Raw genomic sequence first — 20,980 nt, 5'->3', positions numbered from 1 at the left:
TACTCCGTCAAAGTCTAAATCATGCCCCAGGTATATATTTATAGCACCTGATAGCTTGAAATTGGGACAAGCCTGTTAGCAGCTTAAAGGTTTACATTGGAGGGATATAAGGTATCTGTGAGCACTCTGTCTTGCCAAGGTGCTCATCCTGGAGATATTGATTTAGGCCTTGCTACTACTGATGATAATGTATCGCCTATCCACAATTGTAAAGGATCTCAATTAGACTTCCGAAGCTTAACAAACAGTTTACTTACTGAAGTGATTTTTCTTCCCTCATCACATTTATCTTGCTTAGTAGGATACATCAAACAATCAATAAGAAAATCAAAACAAAATCAGCCCGGCCTGGATGGGAACCTCTGGCTTTCAGGGTTTTACTACTGCGGCTCAATGCACATGACCGCTGCAGAAATACCAATGAGTAGACTTTCGCAAGTATTGGAATGCAGAGTGAGAAGGGCTTACAATGAGAGTTGAGAGGAAATTAAACAGCTGATAGGCAAATCCCAAAATATAAATTCAGTCATTAATCAGTAGTATCTGATAAAACTATTGAAGGACATAAATGTTGTTAATACATCAATTTGTGTATTGCCATGCCAGACTTCAGCTGCAAGTTGTGTATGATAATATTTAAATAACTCTTCAAAACATGGGGTAGTATGTGATTTTTTTTATTGAGTTCTGTTGCAAACTAGGCAAAACTCTTTTAGAAGTACCCTGCTCTTTTAAGTTTCTGGATGAATCAAATCCGTCTTCAGTTTTTAGGACCCCATATGTCATGCAGATAAGGCCCCAGTAGTGGCAAGTTCCTAATGAGAACAACTAGTTAAAGCAAAAATGCTGCGATTGCGATAATAAAAAGCCGAACAACCTTTCTTCCACCCGGGGAAAACTTTTCAAGTCCTTTCTGGCTTTTGCATTTTGCGTTTATCTTTCTATATTGATTTATATATCAATTTTATCATGTGAGTGCATCACTGCCACGCACTAAAAGTTTCGCTTTAAACGGCTTTGGGTCGCAAGGTCAGAAAACTGTTTGCAGGCCTTTTCACTACATTAGAAGTGGAAAACCTTGAACCTAGCTGACTGGCTTTCGCAGAAGGCAACATCGACTTTTGCTCCTGTAAGTGGTACAGAAAAACAGAAAGCCTGGAGAACTCGGACAGTCATACGTTTAGTACACGGAAGTAGCAGCTGATACATTTATTTAAAAAAATAAAACAAAAAAAACCCACACTTCCAAGCGAACATATTGCTCTGAGACAATGCTTACTTGAAATATATTGACATTTATAGCCCGTACTCCAGCTGCCTATGTCTTAGGCGTCTTGGTGACATCATGATGCATGAGACCAGAGGTCTAGTATTTTATGTAATGTCACCAGAATCCAAGGCGCCGTTTTGCAGCATGATTATGTTCAATCATAGAGTAGTTAAGTTTTATATAATGTAATTGATCCATTTTTAAAGGGAAAAGATATGGTATTGCATGTAAAAATGACAGCACTTTGAGTCCCCTCCATCCCCCCCCCCTGCGCCTCCCACCTTCCTCGCTTAATCCCTTCACTTCTCAATCTAATTTAACTAGAGCTTCTGATACAGACTCCCTTTCCATCCATCTGGCCAATAAAATACTAAAGCTAACTTGGCTTTTGTACCGTCAGAGGAATATTACTTTACTCTTTGTTAGTTTATGTGAAAAAGCACACATTTCAAACCTTCAAGCGCCAGTCATTAACAAGCTACTATTTTGTGGGAGCTTTCAGATTAATTAAAGTGCAAATATATTCATTATTTGTAACTGCAAATGGCCACCTTGAAACTCCCCTTCCGTGCTAGGCTAATGATGGGCGCTTGCTTAATGAAAGGCGGGGTGTTCAGACAATGCCTCCACACTGCAATGGACAGTCAACGTCATGATATGTCACTGCAAATAAAGGGACAACTTTATCTACACTTTGCGCTGTCGTAAAGTCATTCAATGCAACACAAAGTTGCAACTTTTCGCACTATGGGGCAAAGGTCTGGCTGCGGCATGGTCCGCATGTTAGTCTTTGAGCTTCTCCGAGCAGAGCAGCAGTGTAAGAAATTAGATTATTGTTGGGGAAGTGGAAACCCCTCTCAGGCAACAACTTCAATCTTTGTCAGGGTGAACCACAAAAGTCACTAAATTGACCTGTGCTTAACCCTCTGGTAGCTTAGCACAAAAACAGTCAGGCTTAACTTAGAGATAGTGTATAAACCAATTTATGCAGCATGCAAATAGTAATGAAGTGAAAATACAACACAAGAAAAATCCCTAACCAATTACAAAAATAGAGTAATTCTTATTAAACAAAATAATACCAGAAGGACCAAAATCCAGCTATTAGATAATCAGTCTGAATGTTCAGTGAAAATAGCACCTAAAAGAACAAAGCGCAACTTGGAGTCATCTGGTCACGCTAGACCGGGGGAAAGTCACAAGTTCAAGCCAACTGCGATGGAGTGCGGTCAGATACAGAGACCAGGTTAGTCCCTTTAAAAAGTTACCTTCTGAGTCTGGCTTGAAAAGTTAAGTTTGTGCTGGAGAAGGCTGCTAGGAGGAGGCTGAGCACTGAGGACAGTTGTCGCTGTAGTGCAAAGAGCAGGTTGGGCGGTACAGACGGTCATCACTCTAGCATGAAGAGCCAGTCATGCATCTCATACGTTTATTGCTGTAACTACTCATTGTCGGTCATCACAGGCTGATGTTGCTGTAGCTCAAAGTGCAGGTCTCGCGTTGGTGGTCGCTGTGGTCAGTCATTGTCAATGAGAATAGCAGGTTTTACTAGCAGGTTTTACTGGAGCATTGCATCGGCGGCTTTCATGTGTGGCAGACTTGGTGTGAACAAACATGTTCTCTATTGCAAAACTCCCAAACTTCAGGATTTTCACCTTTTCTTCAGGAGTACACTCTGATGCCAGACAAGGTTATAGCACCTGGGAAGGTACCTCTTGGTGAGTAGGGCTCAGGCAGGTCCAGGCAGGGCCAGTTACAGCACGCTGGGCAGGTGCAGGGAAGATGAAATTTGTTGTCCTTGTAGCTCACACATGAGGATATCTAACTGACCCATAGTGTAATTCCGGAATCCTGGTTAGCTTGGGATGAAAGGAAGCAGGTCAAGTCTTTTTTCTCAGACAGCTCGGCAGTTCTTCAAGCAGCAGGGCAGTCCTCTGGCAGCAGGGCAGTCCTTCTTCTGTAACTTCCACAAATCCAGGAGTTTTCTGAAGATTGTCTCTGTAAGTCCAACATTTATACCTGATTTCTGCCTTTTTGTGAGGGGACTCCCTATCCTACCCCCACATCGGGTTCTGGAAAGTTCTTCTACCTCACCTGTACAGGCTTCAATCTGTTCGGGGTGACAAAAGGCAGGGCAAACTTGGTGTCAGATTCCTTAGCATGTGCAGGAGGCAAATCCCTTTGAAGCATAAATGCCCCATCCCAATCATCCTGCCAGGATGGCCCACACTGTCAACTACTGTCTGGAAGCAATACACAAACCACTATAGTAGTGCCATTCACAGTCATGTGACCTAGGACACTAGCAGAAAGCACAGGTGGTTTAGACAAGAAAATGACAAGTTATTTGAAAGAGGCACTGTCAGAATTATAACTTAAAACCTGACTTTACGATTAAAAATGATTTTTAGTTACAATTAATTTGAGTGTAAACAACATATCTCTATCTGCCCCATTCCAAAGTTAGCACTTACTAAATGTAATAAGGTAACCTAGTGCTATTCAATGGGAGGGATAGGGACTTACAACAGTGACATTCAAACTTAGGGGGTTTTTCTCTCCCAGAACACTAAAGATTAAGTTCACATGTCCTACTTTTGAAATACAAAACACTCTAACCTAGGAGTCTTTTGCGCCTATCTCGGGGTTGATGTATATGTAGTAAAAAGAAGGGTTTAGGCCTGGAAAAAAAGTTTCTTCTGCCAGGTCGAAATGACAGTTTTCAACTGCACTACAGGCTGCAGTGACCTGGACATGTTTTGAAAAGCCACTTAATTAGGTGGCACAAGTGCTGCAGGCCCACTAAAATCATTTAATGTACAAGCCCTGGGTACATGTAGTGTGATATACTAGGGATTTACAAGTAAAATAAAAGTATCATTTAGGTCTAGTTCAATTTAACCTTGTGTGAAGGAGAGAGCATAACCATTTTAGCGGTGGTTAGCAGAGGTAAAGTTCACAGAGCATTAAAGCCAACAAAAATAAATTCAGCAAAACAGGAGTGAGAGCAAAATGATTTGGGGAATACCACAACAAAGATGTCAGGTCTAACAAGCAGTGTCATATCTTAGTAGATTTTGCTCTATGATTCTCTCCCCCAGCACAACATAGTGCAGCTGTTCAGTAAATCTACCCCAAATATGTTTCTGTCTACTCAAAAATGTCCATTATGCAATATGATGAACCAAGGTTCCCCCATATGTATTAATCTACAGCTTTCCATAGAACGCAATTGTCTTAGTCAAATTGCTGAAAACCTTCCGCAAGTATTTACACAACAGTTATAAAATGTAACTTTATGGTACATGTTTGAACATGTTATATGAAAATTCATTAAACCATTTTAACATTTTTTTTAGAAATTACAGAGACAGTAATAATGATCAAGTCAGACAATTTGGGCAAAGAACACAGAGAATCTCTGCTTCCTGTGATTTGGATTTATTTATACAATATGGCCTGTGAGGTTCTGTGAATTCTGACCCTGGGTCATAATGGTCGTGGTTCTGTTACGAATTTGGTAACAGCGAACCGTAAACAGTGAGCTCAGCAAGCATGAGTGTTTCCGTCATGTTACATTGATGGATTCACTGTGTATTTGACGATTTCGTTCTGAAACCCTTGGGTTCCATTTTGTGCTTGGCAGCCATTTTGTGGTTGCCCTCACATAGGTCTATGACTGTGGCTGAACAAGTCTCTGGGACACGTGCACCTTAGCTTGAGTTTTTACTGACTCCTGTTTGACCCGAAGTGAACTGACCCTGCTGCCTGAAGCTGACCTTGCCAAACCAGTTCCTGCCCTTTAGCTGGTCAAGATAGAGATCAAAGAGCAGGACATTGCTGATTTTATGGTACACACACACACCTTTCTATCTTGTTTCTCATCTGTTTCTGTTCCTTCTTTTATATGGCCTATTTACGATTTGGGTTGAGGTCTTTTTATTATGGGTTGGTGTCCAACTTGTTCAAAAGAAGAATGTTTATTATGGGTTTGTTTGATGATTAATTTTGGGCTGGACAGACTGAAAAATGGGCTTGTCATCATGCTCCTGCTTTTGTCGTGGACACATGTGAGTGGTCAAACTGTAAATAAGGAATGTTTGCCTGAAGCACAATTTTTTGTATAAAAAGGGATGGCTTGCTTTGTAAAGTTGAGCAGTCTCCTGAGAACATACTCCGTGTTGTACTTCTAGGATCTCTGTTACTGGCTGCAGCTAATAAATTTGATCTTTGACGTCACCAAGAAGTACCCCGTGTCTCTGTATTCTAAGACAGGTGGACCCGGAGACTTTGGGCGTTTCCCCTGGCGCCGCTGGGTTCTAAAAACCCGGTTCTTCACCTGAATGTACACTTTGCACCAGGTTTGCATTACAAAAGTGATGCAATCCCAGAGCAATGTGTTATGGTGGTATTTACTTTCCAATGCCAATCATGATTTATATTGGAAAGTGACTAAAGTACAGCAAAGCAGCATTATTCGATACCATGTGCATCATTGCATTAACCCCTTCGACGCTGATGACGAGCTGGGCTCGTCATGAGGTAGCCTCCTCGCACGCTCATGACGAGCCCAGCTCGTCACGTAACATGCGATTTTAAAAAACTCAGCGTACGGGCGGAATTCCGCCCGCATGCATGCGGTTAAGAGAGCACCCCTTGGGTAGGTATTTCCCACCCAAGGGTTTTGACTCAAATCTCGAACGTTGATATACAGGAATTTGTGCCCAAAAATGTTACCCGCTCTCCCCGAAGAGTAAACCTGGATTCAGGCTTTAGGCATGCTATGCAATTAAAATGTATGAACAGGCAGCCTCTAAAACTATTGCAGCTGGTGCAGGGCAGAATGGACCCTCCGACCTCCGTGTTCCAGTGCCACTGCACCACTAGTAGCAACAACCCTGTGGGGGGAGAAAAACATTGCTATATCCTAACAGATACTCCTTGGACACAATTCAGCCACATTTGTTACTGCACATTATTGCTTCAAAACTTAGTACCCAACAACAAAGCCAAGAAAGCATTTATTTGGGGGGTGTCACACTCCAAACACCTTCCTGAAGCTATGCTCCAGGTTGTGAGGTTGTCGTCAATGGCAGAGGCGCCCATCTTCCACAAAGATGGCCCATTGCCATGGTGGATCCATGCCCGACCAAGCGCTTTGGGTGGGGACATAGGGAATATAGATGCTTGTGCTTCCAAAGTAACAGGCATGACCAGTACATCCACAGCATCAGTCGGAGGCAGTGAAAATATAGAGCCATTCAGCAGAACTAGTGGCACATGAGAGCCTAGCTGATGGTAGCATTGAGAAACCAGGAAGAAAGGAGGAGAGAGCCCCAAGTGGGGGAACTGATGACCAAACATGCAAGGATCCTCTTCTGAATCTCAGCTGTTGGTGTTTGTCACAGCTCTGGGCTAGGGAGACTGGTGAGTACTACTGCCATGACTTCCATTGAGAAGTCTCGACTGGGAACGTGGCTGGGGGCTGCTGGAAGTTGAAGTCATGCCCTTGTAGGATATTAAACAAGCAGCCACAAATGAATAGTGAGAATGTTTTGTTCTTTTACGTGCCGACTCCAAATGTGCCACACATGGACATTACGGGGGTGCAGGTCCAGACTCTCGCACAAAATACAGAGTGTGAAGAGAAATCTCTGTTTGCATAACATCAGTGAGAACTTGTTGTGAGAACTGTACAAGGATAGAACACAATATTTCCCACATACAGTGTAGATGAATATATTATGCAAAAGGGCACCACTGAAAAAGGCTCTAAATAAAAAAGCATGCAATGAATTACGAATAATCAATCTATTGTAAAATACCTAATAGTTCAAAGAACCCATAATACCTTGCATTGTTGTTGGGAAAAACACCAGCTATAGGTCAATGGCCTTAGGATGGGGTCATGTGTCATAGATGGAAATCATTCACAGTTTCATGGGTTACACTTGGCAAACATATTCTGCTTGGAAGATTTTCAATATCCCAAAAGACTAAGGTGCTTACTATGATGTTGGGTGGACTTCCATCCACCCGACCCCATCGTGGAAATGGGTCTGACTGACCTCTGGCTAATCCCCGACCGGTTAATCCCCCGACCACCTAATCATGATGTAGCTGCACATGGTGCGGTTGCATACTCCCATTTCTGTAAGAGAGCATGTGCTACGTCTGTAAACCAGCCATAGCACAAGCTCCCATAGGGAAATGGGAGGTTGTGCACCTCGTGGCAGGCACCTCACAGTGCCTGCCACACGGACAAGGATCAACAAGGGGCACCATAGGTGCCCCGCCGGCCAACAACTGTGGGCTGCTGGTTGAAGGGGGCCCTTGTAGGGGCCTCTAAACTCACTTTCCAACAGGCTTTTCATGTCGGAGAGCCCAGCATGGACAGCATGCCAGAAACCGAGCATCGAAATCTGGACGGCCATATGGAATACGGGCCAGTCTCCAACTTGCCAATGAGCTCCTTGAGGCTGTCGGAAGCCAGCCGGAATAACCAGCCAGTTTCACTTCTGACCGCCTAAATTTTAATTAGGTGGTCGGAAGTGGAAAGCCTCCTACCAAGATGGTAATCGGCCCCTAACTCCTTTATTTATAATATGATGGTGGTGGGAAACTAACACAAAAAAATACTGGGATTACCATCTACAAATTCCTGAGGCTAATCATGAGTGTCCATGTGTCGTCAAACAGGCCATATTTGTGTATTTGATTTTATACGCATTCCTTAAAGATTTACCTTGAGATGGGCATGAACTGCAGGCATGAAAGCTCAGAAACAGAGAGACAATCACCGCTCACTCTTTCCACTCTGTGATGTCGGCGGTGAATGCACTAATTCCTCCATATGTGGTGAGGGATCATAATAGTTCAAATTACTTCATACTTTTCTCAAGCTATCTGTCTAATTTCTTCTCTGAAAACACTGTCAGAAGAAATATATTTAGCAATTTTAATTTGCTCTTTATTTTTTATAGTAGTGGTCCATCTGTGATAAAGCCGTGACAGAATACTATCCTAATAGTTGTAACAAAGAACTAGGGGATTTATAGAGATGGGATTGTGTGGACAAACCTTATCTCATTTAATTTTTCACTTGTTAAAATACTCGGCCGTCGACGTCATTGGGTTATACATCAAAATATGCGAATCTGCTAAGCAGCTGCAGTCTACCCCATAGAAAGTAGCAAGGCAAGAGCACATTGATGGTTTGATTCCAACTGCTCTAAATGTCACAATAATCTTATAAATATCCTACAAATGATACCTAGAAATAAAGAACAAGTCAGTGATTGCCAGACAGCTTATGAGACAGTCTCAGCTACTAGGAAACAGGAAACAGGTGACCTTTGTCGGTCGCTCCACACACTGCGCGGCTCCCCCTCCCCCGTGAGTGCCAGGACCCCTGACCCCTCTGCTGCTGCCTCGCTACAGCCGTGTGCCTGGAGTGCTGTTGCCAGTTTCTTTAGCCTGCGCCTTAGCCTGTGCCCCTGTATTTTGTATTCTGTATCTTGTTGTGCCTTAGTCTGTGCCCCTGTATTTTGCCAGTCTGCTGTTCATTGTCCATGCTGTGCCCCTATATTTTCGCCGTCCCCGTGTACCTTTCCTGCTGCTTCTCCCCCTCCCCGCTCCCCGCCGCTGTTCCCCTGCGGCCCACCCACTTTTCTCTTTTGTATCCCGCCCATTGGACACCCTGCTCCCGCCTCCCAGCTGCTCCTCCCTCCCACTTCACCATTTATGGAGGTCGCCGCACGACAGCGCAGCGGATGTGCACTGCAGGTGCGCCGATTGTGTGCCGAAGGCACGCCAAAGGCAAGCCCATCTATGCCCGTCCGCACCTGGACCGCGCCCAGCACCAGGACCCCTGGCCCCCGACGATGCCAGCGCACCCGACAAACATACGACGCTGCCACCCTCCACGCACTCAACGCCGGCCGAAACCCCAACCTGCCACGGAGCCACCCCAAAACGCACCCACGGACCCTTCACCTGCCAAGCCTGCAAATTCACCTGCCTCCGAACCTGCACCGCACCCGCCAAGCCGAGCTCCAGCAACAACCACCTCAAGTGCATCCTGCTCAACACCCGCTCCGTCCACAGGCACGCCGTCGAACTCTGGAACCTCCTCAACACTACATCACCAGACGTCGCCTTCCTCACAGAAACCTGGATGAACGCCTCCTCAGCCCCCGACATCGCCATAGCCATCCCGGAGGGCTACAAGATCACCCGGAGGGACCGCATCAACCAAACCGGAGGAGGCATCGCCATCGTCCACAGAAACACCATCGGCATCACGACCAACTCAGATGACACCCTAACCGCCGCCGAGCATCTTCACTTCCAGATACACACCGACCCCAAGACCACCCTCAGAGGCACCCTCATCTACAGACCCCCGGGACCACGCATGCAATTCAGCGAAGCCATCGCAGACTTCGTCAGTCCACACGCCCTCACCTCCTCAGACTACATCCTCCTAGGGGACCTCATCTTCCACCTGGAGAACAACAAGGACTGCAACACCGCCGCCTTGCTGGACAACCTCGCCAACCTCTGACTCAAGCAACTGGTGAACACCCCCACCCACTACGCCGGCCACACGCTTGACCCCGTCTTCTCCTCCAGCAAGCACATCTCCTTCAGCCACTCCACCGGACTACACTGGACAGATCACAGCTGCGTCCACTTCAACTTCAGGAGAACCACAACCCACCATCACCCGCAGCAGGTTCCACGTAGAAGCTGGAGCAAGATCACCGCCGACCAGCTCACCACCGCCCTCAGCCAGAACCCACCCACCAACACAACGGACCCCAACGAAGCAGCCCGCAACCTCACACAGTGGCTCACCAACTGCGCCGACGACCTCGCACCACTAAAGACTCCTCCCAGCAGACCTGGCAGCAGGAAAGCCTCGTGGTTCACCAACGACCTCAAAAACTCCAAGAAAACCTGCCGAACCCTCGAGAAAGCCTGGCGCCACAACTAGACAGCAGAAAACATGACAGCCCTCAAGAACGCCACCCGTAAACACCACCAGATGATCCGCACCACCAAGAGGACAACATTCAAAGAACGACTGGACAACAACACCCACAACAGCAAGGAACTCTTCAGTATCGTTAAAGAGCTCTCCAACCCCAGTGCCTGCAACAACAACATCACACCCTCGCAAGATCTCTGCGTCTCAATCGCCTCGTTCTTTCACAGCAGGATCGCCGACATACACAACAGCTTCGGCGCATAGACCACGCACCCTACCACCGAACCAGCGCCCCCCACCACCACCCTCCGGTCCTGGACCGCTGTCAGCACCAAAGACACCACCCGCCTGATGAACACCATCCACTCCGGCTCCTCTACCGACCCCTGCCCACACCACATCTTCAACAAAGCCGACTCCATCATCGCACCCCAACTCCGGAACATCATCAACAGCTCCTTCGCAACCACCACCTTCCCGGAGAGCTGGAAACATGCCGAGCTGAGCGCCCTCCTGAAGAAACCCACCGCGGACCCCACGGACCTCAAGAGCTTCCGACCCATCTCGCTCCTCCCCTTTCTAGCCAAAGTCATCGAGAAGACCGTCAACAGACAACTCTCCGCCTTCCTCGAGACCAACGGATCCCTCAAACCCTCACAGTCCGGCTTCCGAACAAACCACAGCACCGAGACGGCTCTCATTGCAGCTACCGACGACATCAGGTCCCTGCTCGACAACGGGGAAACCGCTGCCCTCATCCTCCTAGACCTCTCAGCAGCCTTCGACACCGTATGCCACCGCACGCTGATACAGCCCCTCAGTAACACCGGGGTCCATGGAGCGGCACTGGAGTGGATCATCTCGTTCCTCACCGGAAGAACCCAGAGAGTCCGCCTCCCCCCGTTCCGATCCACGGCCACCGAAGTAATCTGCGGCGTCTCGCAAGGATCCTCACTCAGCCCCACCCTCTTCAACGTCTACATGAGCCCTCTCGCAGCCATCACTCACCAACACAACCTCAACATCTTCTCCTACGCCTACGACACCCAGCTGATTCTCTCCCTCACCAACGACCCCACCACCGCCAAAGCCAACCTCCAGGAAGGAATGAAAGACGTCGCAGAATAGATGAAGATCAGCCATCTGAAACTGAACTCAGACAAGACAGAAGTCCTCATCCTCGGACCATCTCCCTCTGCCTGGGATGACTCCTGGTGGCCCCCTGCCCTGGGCATCACACCCAAACCAACGGACCACGCACGCAACCTGGGCTTCATCCTGTACTCCTCCCTCACGATGACCAAGCAAGTGGACGCCGTATCGTCATCCTGCTTCAACACCCTGCGCATGCTCCGAAAGATATTCCGATGGATCCCCACCGAAACCAGGAAGACGGTCACCCAGGCCCTCGTCACCAGCCGTCTGGACTACGGGAACACCCTCTATGCTGGAACCACAGCCAAACTCCAGAAAAGACTCCAGCGCATTCAGAACGCCTCAGCATGACTCATCCTCGACATCCCTCGCCGCAGCCACATCGCTGCCCACCTGAAAGACCTGCACTGGCTCCCCGTCAACAAGAGGATCACGTTCAGACTCCTCACCCACGCACACAAGGCTCTCCACGACTCGGGCCCGAAGTACCTCAACAGCCGCCTCACATTCTACACACCCACCCGCCAGCTCCGTTCCGCCAACCTCGCCCTCGCCTCTGTCCCACGAGTTCGGAAGTCCACCGTCGGAGGACGTTCCTTCTCCTACCTGGCAGCCAAGACATGGAACTCCCTCCCCACTCACCTAGGCTGACCCTGGACCATCTCTCCTTCAGGAAACAACTCAAGACCTGGCTGTTCGAGCAGTAGCAACCCCCCCACCCCTCAGCGCCTTGAGACCCTCACGGGTGAGTAGTGCACTCTACAAATCCTGTTGATTGATTGATTGATTGATTGAAATTAGAAATGAGGCATGCAAATCTCTATTAGCCGCAAGTTTAATGAAAGATTCTTGAGCAATCTGGAAGGTGGTGAACGACCCATTTTCCAGTAAGTGCCCAGAATCTGCTTTAGATTTGGTAATTCAGCCTGAGATAGTTAGATTATTTCATTCAGGTTGATAGTGTTCCTATAAGCAAAGACTCACAGTCTTTGGCTAGAGACAACAAAAATGTGGGTTTACATGGAGTACTTATCTTCGAGTTATAACAGGTGGTGGCTGCGCTAAATAAGTGCCCACAAACTAAAGCACCAGCACCTGATAGGGTCCCTGCCAACCTATTTAAGGAAAATATATCTCTGCTGGCACCACTGTTGACCAATGTCTTAAATACATCTAGCAAGGTTGTCATAGTCACATGCCACGATTGTCCCTGTGTTCAAAATTGGAAGCAAAGGCGACCCAAAGTGCTACAAACCCATATATCTCATAAATTCAACCGTAAAAGCTATGAGCAGAATTTTATCAGAGTGGTTTGAAGCTTGGGTGCAAGAAAACAATATTCTTTCGGACCAGCAGTGTGGATATCACTCTGGTTTGAACACTGTGGAACAATACCTAAATCTACCCCTCATCATTAATATATATGTAGCAGCTAAGGAAAGGAGCATTTATTTGGCTTCCTTGGCATAGTTCAGCTTTTGACTTGATAGGGATGGGTGTGCAGCACAGCGTTGTGCTCTTCCTTAGACAGCATTATGCGGAGGTAACTGCAAGTTTGAGTGTAAACAGAGAGACAACAAGACCATTTACTATAGACAGGGGAGTTCGTAAGGCTGCGTGCTGGTAACTTTTTAGTTCATGCTCTATATAAATGGTTTGGAGTGGTACATAATTAAGAATTTCCCCTTTTTTGGCTCTAGCCTTATTCCTGTGTTATTGTACATGGACGACAGTGCTTATTCCCAGGTCTCCCAGTGGATTGCAAGCCGGCCGATCTGGCAGTGGCACAGAGCAAGAGAGCTTCACAGACCAGTCCAGCTGAGGCAGTGGTATGCAGAAGAGGACTAACTTGATAGAGACAAAGCTTGCTATCGCTGAACAAAGCGAACTTCGGACTTTAAGTCTGAATTGGTCTTTAGGCAGTGCCATCTTAAGTATTTTGGGGGCCCTGGCAAGACACATTTTTGGGTCCCATGTACGGAACAAATTTGAATTTTGTTACACAATTTTTGCCAATTCAAGCCAGCAAGATGCCAACCACTACTAAATGATATGTTAAACTTTCACAAGGTCACCAACAACTTAAAAAATATATGTCTTACATGGTACCCTTTAAAATTCCTTAAGATGACACTGAGTAGGCAGACAGAGTCAGGGGTAGATGTTGGTAGACAGGAAGAGACATTTAGAGGGAGAAATGAAATAAACAGAAGTCTAATAGAGAGAAAGTGCACTTTACGATGGGGCAGCTTGTCAGGCGGGGGCTCTGGGCAAAAGCTCACTTTACCCATTCCTTAAAACATCTCTGATTAGAAACCAGTGTAGTCTCATAAGGACAGGGGCATAGAGTTTTTACTCAAGATAGCAAGGATCTGGAATCTCTGGATCTTGATGCACATCCTGTAAGGAGGTTCAGTGTAAATGGCCCTGCAATATTTAGGGAAACATCCTTTACAACGCAACTTTTACCACGCAGTGCCTTTACGACGCAACTTTTACAACGCAAACCATTACAACGCATTGCGCTGGGGGGCACTCTAGGATAGGGAATACGTTTAATTTACTGTCCAACACCTTCCCTAGTGTCCACGGGGACTGGAGTTGGAATAGTAAATTAAACTATTCACTATCCAGCGCCCCAAAGCACTATGCGTTGTAATGGTATTCGTTGTAAATACCGCGTTGTAAAGGCATGCGATGTAAAAGTATGCATTGTAACATCATACATCCCAATATTTATGAAGTCATTTTGTCTATGATTGGCTTGTTACTGTTTGGATTATCAGATCTTTGTCTGTACCCTGGTTATTATTGTTACAAGTATAGGTCCCGGTGCGCTAATCGTCTTCTCCTACTTTTCTCCTTACTTTCTTTAGTTTCTTAATAACACAGTTGTATTTCTAGTAGTACTGAAAACGTATTAAAGATATAATGAATAAGGCATTTTATCGTTGCTAGAATCAGAACAGTTTTGGGAGAGCTGTGAAGTTTAACGATTGCACAAATTTCCCAAAGGTGATAGGCGGCTACTTACTAACTGTGTTAGCTTCATGCCTGAAAGTTATCCAATGTCATGTAGAAGACCCTCATAAGGATTCAGGGAAGTAGGATCTAATTAGTCAAGCCTTCCAAAATGTAGAAGATCAGCTGATGGAAGGCGTATGAGGGTGAGAAATTAATGACTGCTAGAAAGAAAAGAATATAGAAGAATGCAACATATGTCTGTGTATATCTCTAGATAATAACATGGTATTTATTACTTGCTACAATTGTTTTGTCATTTCATAGACCTGACAGCGACAGGTGTATGGTACTACATTTGTCATCCTAAGAAAAAAGGCTTAGTGGTCCTACCAGCATGGAAACGTGTGGCTGAAGCTTTCAGCAAGGGCATGACTATCAGATCTACCAGACTGGGGCCAAGAGGGTTTATACAGTTCTGGTATTTGTGTCCTTAAGGATGGATGTTCGATGTTGATTGTGATGCATTATACTAAAGTTTACACATTGTGTGTTGCAAATGCCTCTGATATAGAAATGAATGAATTGTCATGTATTCCTATAGGTTCTGAATCGATCCCCCTATTCCTGACCCTATTCTGGTTAAACTAACTATCAAGTTAACTAACAGTCAGCCCATGAGGCAAGAAAACCCCCATGAAGCAGATACCGTTATCTGACGCAGTCACACTACGGCACAGGAACGTGTTATCTGATTAGGTCATAACGCTTGAGATCTAATTAGACAAGCGACATTCCTCCAGCCCCTGATAAGGCATACGACGTTCTCATAACAAATCAAACCTATGACAACCTGGAAAATCCGTGCGGCCATTGTTTTGATTTCACAGAGAACTTCAGTAAAAGAATGTGCTAACGAGCAAGTCGTATGACATCTTTATTGACGTATCTATGTCCATCCTTACGTCAATCTCGGCACCTTTAAGGTATAAATATTGCCGATCTTGCCCTATGCAAACACACGCGTGGTGACGAGACGGAGCAGCCATACTTGCCGAAGCCCAGAAGCAGAGCAGACCCCGCTGGCAGCAGCCCCGCCTTCCTGACGCGCTGAGAGACGCGCTGCTATCTCCTACCGAGAGACCCAGCACCGGCGCTTTCGGGCAGCCCTCGCAGGCAGCCTGGAATATCGAGACCAGAGAAAGAGATACCATTCCTCATTCATCCTAACTTCCAGGTACAGAACTGAATAACCCCTCACAGAGAATTCTTTAGTTATTCACTTGGCAAAAACAAACTTAACTTAAACTGTAACTTTCTATTCCCGCCCACGCATTAGACTTAGGTCAGGTACACGGGGTAGGCGTATTTAGAAACACCAGTTGAGTACGTTTAGTCAAATGTATATGTGTATGTAAATATATTTTAATCATTTTAAACATCATATGGCTCAGAAACCATATCAATGTTTTTACAGTATTATTTTATACTATTGCTTTTAATGTATGCACTTTACTTAACTATAAGTATTGCAATAATATCGATCCATTTCTCTTGTACGAGAAAAGAGACTGATCAATAAATAACACCTTTTTATTGAACACGCCCGTCTCTTCCTTTTCTCTACAATCTGATGAGACTAAGAATGCACGTACTGACTGAGTAAAATAATTGCCTTGCGCTCACACGACTCTGGAGATACACTCTTGATTAGGGGAGAGCAAAGTTGTCATGTTCTATGGTTGTCAGAAACTAAATCCCTTCTTGTCTAATCAGGGGAGTTAATTCTTTCCTGAACATTCGAGAAAGTTTCTAGCGAACTCTGAGCTACGCTGGCAAACCCAAAACTTAAGTCTAGTATCGACAGTGGTAGACCTAGTTAACGTCTGGCCTAGGCCTTTACTGCTGTAGGTATTATTCCAATGCGCAGAGCCTATTGGGAAGATAGGAACTACACTACATGGCGCCCAACGCGTTTGGAAAGGGCGATAAAACTAACGTAAGACATTTAGAGTAACTCAGTCGTGCTTTCTCACTCAGACCCCTTTTCCCAAATACTCCAAAGACGTCTGGAGTGGGTGAAAGGTGATATCCTCCAAAACCTCGCAGGAGGGAACTCCTATGTAAGGTTCTTGGTTTAGTCAACGTTGAAGGATACACTGTTCCAAAATATTGTGCATCTAATCTCTGTTTCCATAAGAAACCTGATCTGCAAACAAAAAGAATAACCTTTCTAACAGTAAAATGTCAGAAAGTGATGACGAAAGAGAGGCAGTTAGATTAGCAGCTGAAATAGTAGCAGCTGATACTGCAGCACTAGATGCGGACGGGGATATAATACTCATCCCGGTCGCCAAAAGGAAATCTATAACCTTAAAACTTATAGAAAATGGACTGACACCTAGAGGTGGCACAGTCATATTCGTAATTGAGGCACACGAATATCGGCAGACAGAGGTATACTATACATGGATACATTTTCCAGCAGCAAATGCTGTAACAAAGTACTTCCACTATTACAAAATAGAGGTTCCACCCGACATTTACACTCCTTTCGAGGAGGTGGAAGTACCACTCAAATTCCAAGAGCATTTGCTCTTATTTGATGGCGCCCTAATACATAATAATCACATCACCAGGCTCGGTCCTTTAGGTAGACCAGGAGCAACGTGGCCGGTTTTAGCCGGATACACACCACACCCAGACATCGAAGGAATGTCTACAGGAGAGCTGTTAATACAGCTAAAACAATTACTAAAAATTCATAGACAATTAGTCCAGTATGTAATGCGGACTTCAACAATTCAGCCAGCGATTAAACTTCCACAGCTGACCCCTCACCAGGGGAACACAAATAAAATCACACCACAGAACATCCAATCCTGCCTAGGTAAAGTTCCGGCTAAACGGGAACAGATACCATTCTGGTTGGCACAGAATATCACCCAAATAGAGGCGGTGTTTCCTGACACCACCCCGCTAGAAAAACACAGGATTCTGACTATATGTCTCCCAATGGGAATCGCACCACACATAGAGGACTGTGACACTTGGGGTACAGTCTTTGCTTCAATCTACACAAAAACGCACGGTGTTCCATCCATTTCGGTAATACCAGATGTGCTAAAACAAATTCAAGATGAATACGGTCCAGAACCAGCTTTAACTCTTGGTATGAAATTACTGAAAGACTTCAAGCAGGTCTCGGCTATATTATTAGCCAATATAAAAGGTGAAGCAGCAAACGTGGCGATCCGCCAGAGGTTAAAAGAGACAGATATAGCAGACCAACCAGCTGAAATTGCCAGAATCATAGAAAGATCTTATGAAGAACTAGGTAGAGATAGTTTAGGTGGAATACCAGTAAAACCGCAACTGACTGAAAGTCCAGAAAAAATATTTTTTAATAATAATTCACCAAAAAAGAACTGGGATGGAAACAAACAATCCAATCCAAAAGAAAAGAAATTCCAGTCCCGAGGAAGGTCTCCTAGGCGAAGGGAGAAATCTCCGATCCAGAGACACAGGTCACCCCAGAGTGACCCCTCTGGGAAAAGATATAACCTTAGAAATAGGGATAATATTAAAAAACCTGATAGATATCAAGACATTGATACGCGTCCCTCTCAATCTTTTCAGACTTCCTCGCAGAAATCAGAAAGAAGAGGACGATCAGAACAAAGAGAAGAGCACGCCAAGTCCAAAGACAAGGAACCTGCTCAACAAAAAAAGAAATTACAATTTCCAAAAAAGAAGGTAGCCAGTATCAAGGTAGTTAACAATGCCGAGAATACTGAGGACACAACTGAAAAACGGAGAGTGGGCTCAGACAATGCTAGACAGCGCAGCAGAAGTGAGCATAGCTCGCAAAGTCCTTATGAATCATCTGGAGACAGTGGACACGAATGAATATCTTCAAGTGGAAACTGCAGACACCAGAGTTAGCAAACCCCACAAGATATACGAGATAACATTACGTATAGAGGGAGATAAGACTAGGAAAATAAGGGGACTATTTTGAGATAACCTCTCCAAGGGTTATGACATCCTTCTAGCTGAAAAAGACTGGCCACCAGAGTTTGTCAGGGAGTGCCCTCATGGCGAAGAAGTAATTATGCCTGCCTTCTCGAATCAAATCCCGATTCATAAAAAATACACACTTGCTAGAAAGTGGGCAGTGGCCTTAGCACCTGCTTTATATAAAAATCATGTAGGATGGGATGAGGATTCTCCTCCTCACAAAATCCAGTTAAAATCACAACCTACTGCACAAAGGCAGTACCCAATTAAGCAAGAAGCTAAAAAACAGGTAAATGAAATACTAGATCAGCTAGAATACCAGGGGGTGATTGAAACTTGCACCTCACAAATGAACAATCCTTTGTTTCCGGTCTCCAAACCAGACAATTCATATCGTCTAGTTTTGGATTACCGACACCTTAACACATGTTGCAAAACCTTTGCAGTGCAAAACTCACACAGTGCTGCACTAATGAATAACATAGTGCGCAAAAAATACAAAACAACCTTGGACATCTCCAATGGATTCTTTTGTCAAAACATAGCACCAGAGAGCAGATATTTAACTGCATTCTCAGTAAATGGCACTCAAAAGCAATTCTGTCGGTTAGCCCAGGGGTACAAGAACAGCCCGGGGGTATTCTCAGCGAGAGTAACAGAATTACTACAACTATATGACGATGAAGCATTATCTTATGTCGATGACATTTACTTAACAGACGATGACTTGGATACTCACTTGAAAAGAGTGAACACCATAATACTTGGGTTCGCAACAGAGGGTTACAAATTCAACTTTAAAAAATCCAGAATTGCCCATCTGACAGTCCTATTCTTAGGATATGAGTTCTCAAGTGAAGGTAAAAGCCTGGCAGACAATTTCCTAGAGAAATGTGCCGTAATCCAAGCTCCTAAAACACTAAAAAACCTACAGTCAATTCTAGGCTTCCTAAATTTCGGAAGAACATACATTGCAAATTACGCAGAAAGGGTCAAACCCCTTTATGATCTAATTAAACCAGACTTTAAAAGATCCAATTGGACTCAAACACACACAGAAATTTTGAGATCCTTACAAACAGACATGCTAATTAAAACAAAATTAGAAACACGTGATAACACACGCAATCTTGTGATTCGAGTCATCCCAGGGAGATGCGGATTCACATACCTGACCTCTAAAGAGGGAGAAAAGGTACCAATTGCATTCAAATCACACTTGTACACTAAGGCTGAAATGAAATTTAGCCCAACGGAAAAAATTCTTACAGCAACACAGACAGCTATAGCAAAAGAACGAGCCCTGGCACAAGGTAAACGAATAGTAATCGTGACACCAATACCAGCCTTAGAGGCGGTAACAAAGGCAAGCATTCCAAATGCTAAAGCACTCCATCCAAGATGGATACAATGGGCTAACTCTCTTGCTGCAACAGACGTGGTGTACGAATTTGATCCTTACTTAAAAACACAAGAATTTCTCCAATATGAATTTGAATGTCCTCCGCCAACCGAAATTCTGCCTCTAGATCACTACGGCTGTATAATATATACAGACGGATCAGCACAACCCGCAGTAGGGGGTAAACAAGCTTACAGTGCTGCGTGCGCGATTGTTAAAGGTCGTTGGCACGAAGGTAAATTTAAACCAACCCTCACTAAAACACAATCCCTAGGAGATTGTACAGCTCAGCGAGCTGAACTACTAGCATTCAAGATGGCGCTTGAAAATACCGATCGAGAATTCCCCACACTCATAGTGTGCGATTCGTATTATTGCGTTCAGTCTTATAATGAATACTTGCAGATCTGGCTTCAGAACGGTTTCAAGGATGCGAAAGGTGGCACAATCAAGCATAAAATGCTCTGGGAACAAGTAGCTCTTTTACAAAAAGAACTACCAAAGACTCACGTGATACATACACTGAGTCATCAACGTGATGGCGTTCACGTTGCAGGGAATTCATTGGCTGATGAGGCCGCGAAGGCAGCTGTGCAAACGGCTTCCGTAGCTGCCGTCACCCGGTCAAAAACAAAAATAGACAGCGAAATATTACAAGCTGTCAGCGCTTCAGAAAAGGATTCGATAGAACCACTCCCTAAAGGCTTTCCAGTAAAATACTCATACATAACTGATGCAAACAATGTTCCTTTTGCTCGAATCCCTGGAGTGGGGGGATAGGGCAATTCCAAACATGGAACATAGGTTAGGACTAATAATAGCGGCACACGAAGGGCTTGCTTCTATTCATGCTGGCGTCTCAGCCACAGTATCATTATTAAAACAGAGATACTGGTGGCCACAAATGAGAAGACAAACAAGGAACTATGTTCTAGCATGTGAAATATGTCAAAAAATGAAAGTATCAACGGTGAGACGTCCAGCGCAGACGCCCCTTCTAATCTCGGATAAACCATTAGCCTGTGTTTATCTAGACCACTGCGGTCCCTTACAAAGGGATGGTAACTATAAATATATCTTGGTTGCAGTGGACTCATGCACGAGATTTATATGGATGTGGCCCCAGCGAACGGCTGACGCCAGAACTGTTATAAAAGATTTGCGAGTCTTTATCGGCACATAC

The sequence above is a fragment of the Lissotriton helveticus genome, chromosome 1_1 (genome assembly GCF_964261635.1).
Source record: "Lissotriton helveticus chromosome 1_1, aLisHel1.1, whole genome shotgun sequence".
Taxonomy (NCBI): domain Eukaryota; kingdom Metazoa; phylum Chordata; class Amphibia; order Caudata; family Salamandridae; genus Lissotriton; species Lissotriton helveticus.
This window is presented reverse-complemented; position numbering follows the sequence as displayed.